The following is an 8,803-nucleotide window of genomic DNA, read 5'->3' on the forward strand; positions in this document are numbered from 1 at the left end:
GTTTTACTTCTATTGTTGGTACATTTGCTGATATGGACAGGAAGGTGCTTCCAAAAATGTCACACTCATAAAGTTAAAAGGTTGGTGTAAACAGTTGTAATATAATTTAACTTTTGTAGCGGGCTGACACTTTCGGTCTGGCATAAAGAAAACTTTTATGTGATTGTGGGGACAGAGCCCCAAAAAGCAGTTTCCAGGCTCTCGGCCTCACATAGAAAGGTGCTGGCTCGGGTAGTAAATGGCCATCAACTGTGATCAGATGGCCAGCAGCTGTGGCTAGTTGGCCGTCAGCTGTAACCAGTGAGCCATTGGCCACTAATATAACTGCCGTGGCTACGCTAGCAGAAAATGGGGGCTAGCAAGAAGATGGTGGCTGGCAAGCGCGGACTGCTGTTAGGACAGCGGGTTGCAGTTTATGTAGATCCTGCTCATTGTGTCTCCAGCCCAGCCACCAGCGAGAATATATTGGTTTGACTCCCCTATCTATGGCTCCGTGGGTGTTCCTTTTTGGCCTCACCATGTCCTGCGTTGTTATGTGGGGAGCGGGAGCTGAGATCCTGCACGACAAATGGCACTGGGAACAGGGTCCCCTGCATGACACATGGCGTAGTCGGCAGGATACGGTGCCGGCCAAAGCTTTCCGAAGGGCAGTGGAGCAGTTTGTGCGTATGAAAGCTCAGTCTGAGGAAGACCAGGAGGAGCAGTTGCCTGAGAGCTGGACCCTCATGGAGAGGTAAAAAGACATGGACGGTTCCCCAACCAGCAGAGACCGGAGAAAGTAAAGGTTGTTGCCGCCCTGTGGGCTGGGAACTGCTTGCTGAGGCAGCCCGGATGCGGGACTTGTCCCAGGAGGAAACACTTGCTGAGTCCTCCATGGGAGATGAGGGTGAGGTGAAGGTCATCCCTCACCTCCAGGACAGCCCTGGTAAATCACTATGGACTATGGGGAATTGGCTTCTATCCCTAATTTAATGGACAGCTTGACTGTTTGGGAACATACCACCATGTAGTAGAACTGGCAGATGTTTGCTTTTGTGTCTTGACTGGCCACCATCGAGAATATGTAAGCACGTTGACTATGAGCCGCTATTGTTCCAGCACAGTACCCCAAGAGGCCCAGAGAGAGTGGCAGTGCCCTGAGAGCCCTGGCTGTGCCCAGGAAGTCTGGCTGTGCCCAGAGAGAGTGGAGGTGCCCTGAGAACCCTGGCTGTGCCCAAAGAGAGTGGCACTGACCTGAGACGTCCTGGCAGTGTCCAGGTAGTCTGGCTGAACCCAGAGAGAGTGGCAGAGCCCTGAGAGCCCTGGCTGTGCCCGGGGAACCAGGTGGTACCCTAAGAAGCCTAGGATGTCTGGCTGTGCCCAGAAGTACTGGTGGGGCCCTGAGAAACCCTGGCTGTGCTCAGAAAGCCTGGCTGTATCCAGGATATTGCATTCACCTCCAGGCTCATCGCACAGGGCCCCTTGCGGAAGATGCTTGTTGCGTAGATGGTGAGGCGAGACCTTGTAGGGGTGGAGTGTGGGGACAGAGCCCCAAAAAGCAGTTTCCAGGCTCTCGGCCTCAACATAGAAAGGTGCTGGCTCGGGTAGTAAATGTCCAACAACTGTGATCAGATGGCCATCAGCTGTGGCTAGTTGGCCATCAGCTGTAACCCGTAAGCCATTGGCCACTAATATAATTGCCGTGGCTAAGCTAGCAAAAGAATGGGGGCTAGCAAAAGCGGATTGCTGAGAGGCGGATGCCGCTGGTGAGAATATAGTGATATGATTCCCCTACTTATGGCTCCGTGGGTGTTCCTTTTGGCCTAGCCACATCCTGCATTCTTATGTGGGGAGCGGGAGCTGAGACCCACCGGAAGCCCCGCATGACAAATGGTGCAGCGAGCAGGGTCTCCCGCATGACAGTGATCATGAGCATGTCAATTAATAGAAGTAAACAGGCAGAGTGGTAATAGAAATAGAAGAGAAAAAATTGTGAAATCTAACAATGTTAAAAAAAGAGTTGCCACATTAACAGGTACTTGTTGGTCAGAGCTCTTGAAAGGTTGCAATCAGTGAAAGATGAAAATGTAGTAGATCATTGCAAGACAAAAATCTGGAAAACAAAAGGATGATGGACTTCTCCATGAAATTAAAGAAAAACAGAGCATGAATGTGTAAGTAATTAAAGAACTGAAAAAATAAAAATAAAAAGGACAGGGCAATGTGAAAATTGAGATGAGTGACGTGATAAGGTACTTATCTAGAACTAGGACTAAGAATAGCAGGTTGAAGTATATATAAAATATGTCGAAGTATATATAAAAAATAGGTTAAATATATATAGGTTGAAGTATATATATAAAAAAGAATAGGTTGAAGTATATATAAAAACTAGGTTTAATAGGTTGAAGTATATATAAAATAGGTTATATAGGTTGAAGTATATATAAAAAGAAAATTACCTGAGATGATTATTATTGGGCTAAGAAGAACTGACTTCAGAATGACAGTTCAAAAGAGAGATGTTAACATTGAAATCTGGAATGGTGAACTTTGGACCTCAGTGAACCCATTATCCCAATAAAGCAGTAAAAATGTGGGGACAGGGGATCACCCATTTCAGAATTCTGGCAATTAGTCAAAATCACAGAATTCAATGAAAACTCTATCCAAGAGAAACTGGGAGAACCTCAGTAAACGAGTGGGTTTTGTGATTGTGATGCAGGGTTTCAGCTCCCGCTCCCGCACAACAACACAGGACATGGTGAGGCCAAAAAGTAATACCAACAGAGCCATAGACAGTGGAGGAAAACCACTACATTCTCGCTGGTGGCTGGGATGGAGACACAGGAAGCAGGAGCCACACGATCTTCAATCCGCTGTCCGCTTCGCTGTCAACCAACCCACCAACTCCCTAGCGTAGCCATGGTAGTTATATTAGTGGCTAATGGCTAACCAGTAACAGCTGATGGCCACCTCCTGCCCAAGCTAGCACCTTTCCGTGTGAGTCCAAGAGCCTGGAAACTGCTCTCTTGGACTCTGTCCCCAGTGATGTTTCTATTTGGCGGCTATTCTCATCCCACCTCCCTCCCCAGCTCATTGGCACAGTAACCAAAAGCGAACAGCATTGTAGATGATGGAGAGATCTAATCACATTTATAGGTCTGTGAAAAGCCCTATCCTATCCCCAGAGCATAGTCAATATGTTTCCAAATTTGCATTTCCCTGGGAAATTTCTAATCTCAAGGAGTAGTAGCTATGTATTTGATTTGACTCAGTTCAGCAGTGTTAAATGAAGCGTACTTCAAGGGCATTTCTGAAAAGTAGGAAACGGCTGGCAACACATCTTCATTGCCTAATGCTGTGATGCAGCCAAGACAGGCTCCAACTCCATCCAGCAAGCTTGAAGCCCACGTCCCCCCTGCCTTTGGAAACCAGCTCATCCATGGTGACAAGCCAGGAGCAATAGCCAGTGTCATGCAGGGAGTCACGCAGGGTCTCCTGTCCCGCTCCCCACATAAGAACACAGGACATGGTGAGGCCAAAAAGGAACACCCACGGAGCCATATGTAGGGGAGTCATATCACTATATTCTCGCTGGCGGCTGGGCTGGAGACACAGGAGGCAGGAGCGACACTATCTGCTACCTGCTGTCCACTTCTCTCTGCCAACCAACCCCACTTGCTAACTGCAATCTGCACTTGGTACCTCAGCCACCATCTTCTTGCTAGCCCCCATTTTGCTGCTAGTGTAGCCACAGCAGTTATATTAGTGGCCAATGGCTCACTGGTTAAAGCTGATGGCCAACTAGCCACAGCTGATGGCCATCCAATCACAGCTGATGGCCATTTACTACCTGAGCCAGCACCTTTCCACCTGAGGCCGAAAGTCTGGAAACTGCACTCCTGGCTCTGTCCCCACAACCAGTGATGTTCCCCTTCCCCTGAAACCACGGTTATGCATGCAGAACCCCAGGAGCCACTCGCATCCTGAACCCTGAAGAATGTTCACCCTAGCAGGAAGAAATCCTTTTTCTGGAGACAGTCAACCAGCTAGGGAGCCTGCAGATTATTACTGGCTTGCTTCATGTCAGCTGTGGGGTTGTCCAAGCTGCTGCACCTAACTCTGCAGAGTTACACACCACTTACTGGTACCCACTGGCCAGAGAAGTGCTTTTCTTCATTGCAGGGACAGCCAGCTGGATCAACACAGCAAACTACACCGTTCCTGGTATGAAGATCAGCACAAGGCTGAACTTGGTCAGATCCTCATGTGCTGGTCCCAGGGTATATATATGCCTTGGCATTAAGGCTGTCTGTCAGCAGCAGCATTCCCAGGTACCCCGGAATAGTCTCGAAAGAGACTGTTTTCTGCTCTTTTCTGTCCTGATGCTGGGCATCACTTCCTCGTACACTTTCCTGGGCTTCCATGTTACCTTCTGCTACACCTGGATGTACCTGAATCCAGCGGAGGACATAAGCAATGACTACAGCAGCCCCTTTCCTTACTCCATTACAGCAGATACAACAGCCTCTAGCCACAGCCTGTACCCAAAGCACCTTTGGTTCCTGGAAGCTGACCTCAATGTGGCCTCCAAAGACTTTTCTACCACTCAGCTTCTCCACGTCTCTGCTGTCTCCAGGAGGTTGGTCCACTCTTCATCAAAGCCAGCTTCATAGATTACTGTCTCACCCCTTAAACACACACACACACACACACTGGCAAGGAGACAGGGACCTGCCCTTGGTGTCTGGGAAACATCCATCAATGCTGCTGCTTTGCTATCAATAAAAGGTTGGCCTTTGGCTAGGATCAAAACTATTTTTTTTTTTATTTCACTTGGTGCATACCAAAGCTTTTCAGGGAATTTAAAAAGAGTTCTAGAGGAATAAACTACCATAAGGGAATTTGAAAACCTCCAGCACATTCCTGCACTCGCAAAAGGCTGCATGCATGCTCATAGTTGTGTGTTTGCCCAGGAAGTACCTGGGGAAGGAGATGGTACCAGTCACTAAACCTCTGGCTGACTTTAGTGGTCCTGAGCAAGCAAGAGGTGACAACAATGTCTGTCTTATAAACTGATGTCCCTTGCAGAATGGAAGATATAAACACAAGGTGTTTAATGAAATTTAATGAATTACTGGCTAACAATTAAATTATCCCCACTCAAGTGTAGTCAGTAGTTTTAAAAATAAAATAAGAACTTAAAAAAAAAATAAAACAGATAGAGTAGCAGAGAACTCAATGGTTATACACCACAGGGAACAGAATCCACAGAATCATTTGGAGAAAGTACTGAAGAAATAAGCAATGCAAACAGAAACAAAAGCAATGACAAAACAAAAAACAAACAAACAAACAGAAAAACTACCACATTACACATTAACAAAGTTTGGGAGGAGATGGTGGAACAATCTGATACCAAATTTGTTATAATGTATTACCTAACATGTCCAGTAATCCAGTTTTCAACAATAACAACCCCAAAACTATTAGATAGAAAAACGAGGAAAGTTTGTTATATGCACAAGACAAAAAGTACAACCAATAGAAAATATACCTGAGGAGGCACAGATCGTGGATTTAGAATACAAAAGACTTTAAATCAGCCTCCTTGACACATAGCCTTCCCTTCTTGCTTCATCCTAGCAGGCCCTTACTAAAGGGTTAGTGAACTGAAATACATGATAAACAACATTTTATTTTAGTTTACAGCTTTCTTGGGGTATAATTGATATGTAAAAAGTACACATATTTAAGGTATACAATTTGATGTTTGGACATATATGTACACTCATGATGTCATTATCACCATCCAAGTAATACACACATCCATCACCTTCAAAAGGTTCCTGATAAATACCATTGTTTTTAAATTAAAATGTATTGGGGTGACAATGGTTAGTAAAATTACATGCATTTCAAATGTACAATTCTGTAGTACAACATCTACATATCACATTGTGTGCTCACCACCCAGAGTCAGTACTCCTTCCACCACCATACATTTGACCTCCTTTACCTCCCTTCCCCTTTACCCTCTTGTAACCACTAAACAATTGTCTGGATAGACACCAGTTTTAAATGAATATGTGTCACTATCAGAAAACCCAAAAAACACTGAAATTTACAAAACAGATATATAAATAGTGGAGGTAGTTTGGATTGAGGGAATTTAAAATTACACTACAAATGATTTATTATTTTACATAGTAAAAGTTTCTGTAAACAGAAAGTTTATTGAATAAACAGTAAGATTCAACTTTGAGAATTTCATATTTGCATCATTTTGGGGGTACATCATATTTTAATGAACTAAGAAACATATAATTTTCTTCTATTAAGGTCATTTAAGAAAAAAAATTTTCATGCAGAATGACGAGAATCATGGAATAGAGGAACAAAAAGATATGAGACATAGAAAACAAATAGCAAATGGCAGATTCAGAGATTACATTATGAGAAATTATATTAAATGTACATGAGTTAAGCAGACTGACAAAATGAATAAAAAAAGTTTTAACTATATGCTATTTAGAAGGGACACACTTTAGATTCAAAGACAGAATTGGTTTGAAAATGAAATGATGGGGAGAATGAAATAACCAGGCAGATGTAATCAAAAGAGAGTTGGAGTGGCTATACTAATATCAGACTTAACGGAATAGAAGACAAAAACTTTTACTGGAGGCAAAGTGAGGCATTTAATAATGACAGTAATGTCAATCAATCAGGAAAGTATGTTGATTACAAACTTTTTGTACCTAACAGCAAAACCCCAAAATATATAAAGCAAAAATTTGAACTGAAGGAAGAAATAAACAATTTAACATTAATAGTTAGAGATTTTAAACCCCACTTTCAATAATATATAGAATATTTAGGCAGAAGATAACCAAGAAAACAGAAGACTTGTACAATACCATTAACCAACTGAGAGATGAACATCTGTAGAATATCCCACCACCAACAAAAAAAAATCTATGTTTTTTTCTCAGGTGCACATGGAACAATCTCCCAGATGAAACAGAAGCTAAGCCACAAAATTGTCCTCAATGCATTTAAAAGGACTAGAAGCATACAAAGTATGATTCCAAACAAAGTGTAATTAAATAGAAATTAATAGAAGAAAAAAATCAAGACATTGAAAAATATGTGGAAAAGAAACAACACACTCCTAAAAAAACCTGTGCCTCAAAGAAAAAACAATTGTTAATTAGAAGAAATTTACATAAATGAAAAGTAAAACATAAAATATAAAATTTATACATTACAATCATAGGAATCTTCAGAGGAATATTTATAGCTATAAATGTCTATATTAATACAGATGAGTAATACCAATTTTCACATATAATATATTAATTATTACAAGTCAATAATAGTAACCCAATCTTTTACTTTAAGAGACTATATAAAATAACAAACTAAATCCAAAACAAGTAGAAGAAAACAAATAATAAATATGAGAGATAAAAAATATGAAATAGGGAAAATAAAAACAATGAAGTCAGTGAAACCAAGTCAGGTCTTTGAAAAGGTCATCAAACTAGCCAAACTTTTACCAAGAATGACCAAGATGAAAAGAGGGAAACTCAATTTAATAAAATCATGACCTTACAAAAATAAAACAATAATACAACTATACAATTAACAATTGTATACCAATGAATTGGATACCTCAGAGGAAGGAATGAGGAGTGACTACTAAAGGATACAGGGTTTCTTTTGGACGCAATGGAAATTCACTACAATTAGTTTTTGTTGCCAAACTCTCTGAATATACTAAAAATAGTTGAACTATACATTTTAGATGGGTAAATACTATGGTATATGAAATATATTTCAATAATAATTAAAAAAACTAATAATCTTATCCTTAAGAAATGTATTTTTAAAAATGTTGGAAAGATTATTTTTAGTGTTTAGAAGTTTCTCAAAGCGAAATGGAGCACCAGAGTGCAGTGCGATTTTCAAACAGAAATATGAAGCTGGGAATTAATTTTTTTGTGAATGCTATTATAATTCATATAAATACAAATTTCTTATTTAATATTTACTACAATATATACTATACAATATTTGAGTTATACTTGGAGAAATAGGTATATAGCACTGCATATATACCTATATGCCCATACATGTATATATATATTTACATAAGGACGTACAATATATGAAATATATGTTTTATATATGAATATATAATATATATTGTAAGATATAAATAGCAGTTGTCAAGATGTTTCATACTCTTAAGAGACAAAACACAATAATTTAAATAGCAATAGGTATTTAAAAACATTTGTCAATGATGCTAATTTTGCAGTAACAAGAGCATACTTTTTGCATCTAGTAGAATTTATACACTTATTCAACAGCACCACATTGACCTTATATTGCAGTCTACATGCTCTTCAGTGCTTGCTTATTTTAGAAGATAATTAATTTTAAATGTTAAATTTTAAAATGTATTACACTGTATACACATGTTGGAATAGCCTGGTATACTCATTTTTGTTAGCACTAGACTCTGTTGGTCTCTATTTATAAAGTATTCTGAATAGATAGTGTTACAATGTAAGATAATATAAAACACTAAACTTTGAATCAGAGCACATGCTTTTAAATAGCGGATCACTATACTAATATCAATTAATATTACAAATCCAAAACCCATTTATCTTCAAAGCAATTTAATGCAAGTTAGAGCAAATGATTAAATAGCAGCATAATTATATCTACCTTGTGATTTACCAAAGATAAGAAATGACACGTGAGATTATAACTGGTGGAAAGATATAGAATATCCTGATCCAAACTA

At 40.2% G+C, this 8,803-nt stretch overlaps 1 protein-coding gene across 1 annotated transcript in view; it reads left to right on the forward strand.

Annotated features, from left to right (window-relative positions):
- Positions 1-8,803, forward strand: part of CNTN5 (contactin 5) — a 1,322,225-nt gene that overhangs the window by 307,314 nt on the left and 1,006,108 nt on the right. The gene's annotated exons all lie outside the window — the stretch shown is intronic.

The sequence above is a fragment of the Rhinolophus hipposideros genome (genome assembly GCF_964194185.1).
Source record: "Rhinolophus hipposideros genome assembly, chromosome: 10".
Lineage (NCBI taxonomy): Eukaryota > Metazoa > Chordata > Mammalia > Chiroptera > Rhinolophidae > Rhinolophus > Rhinolophus hipposideros.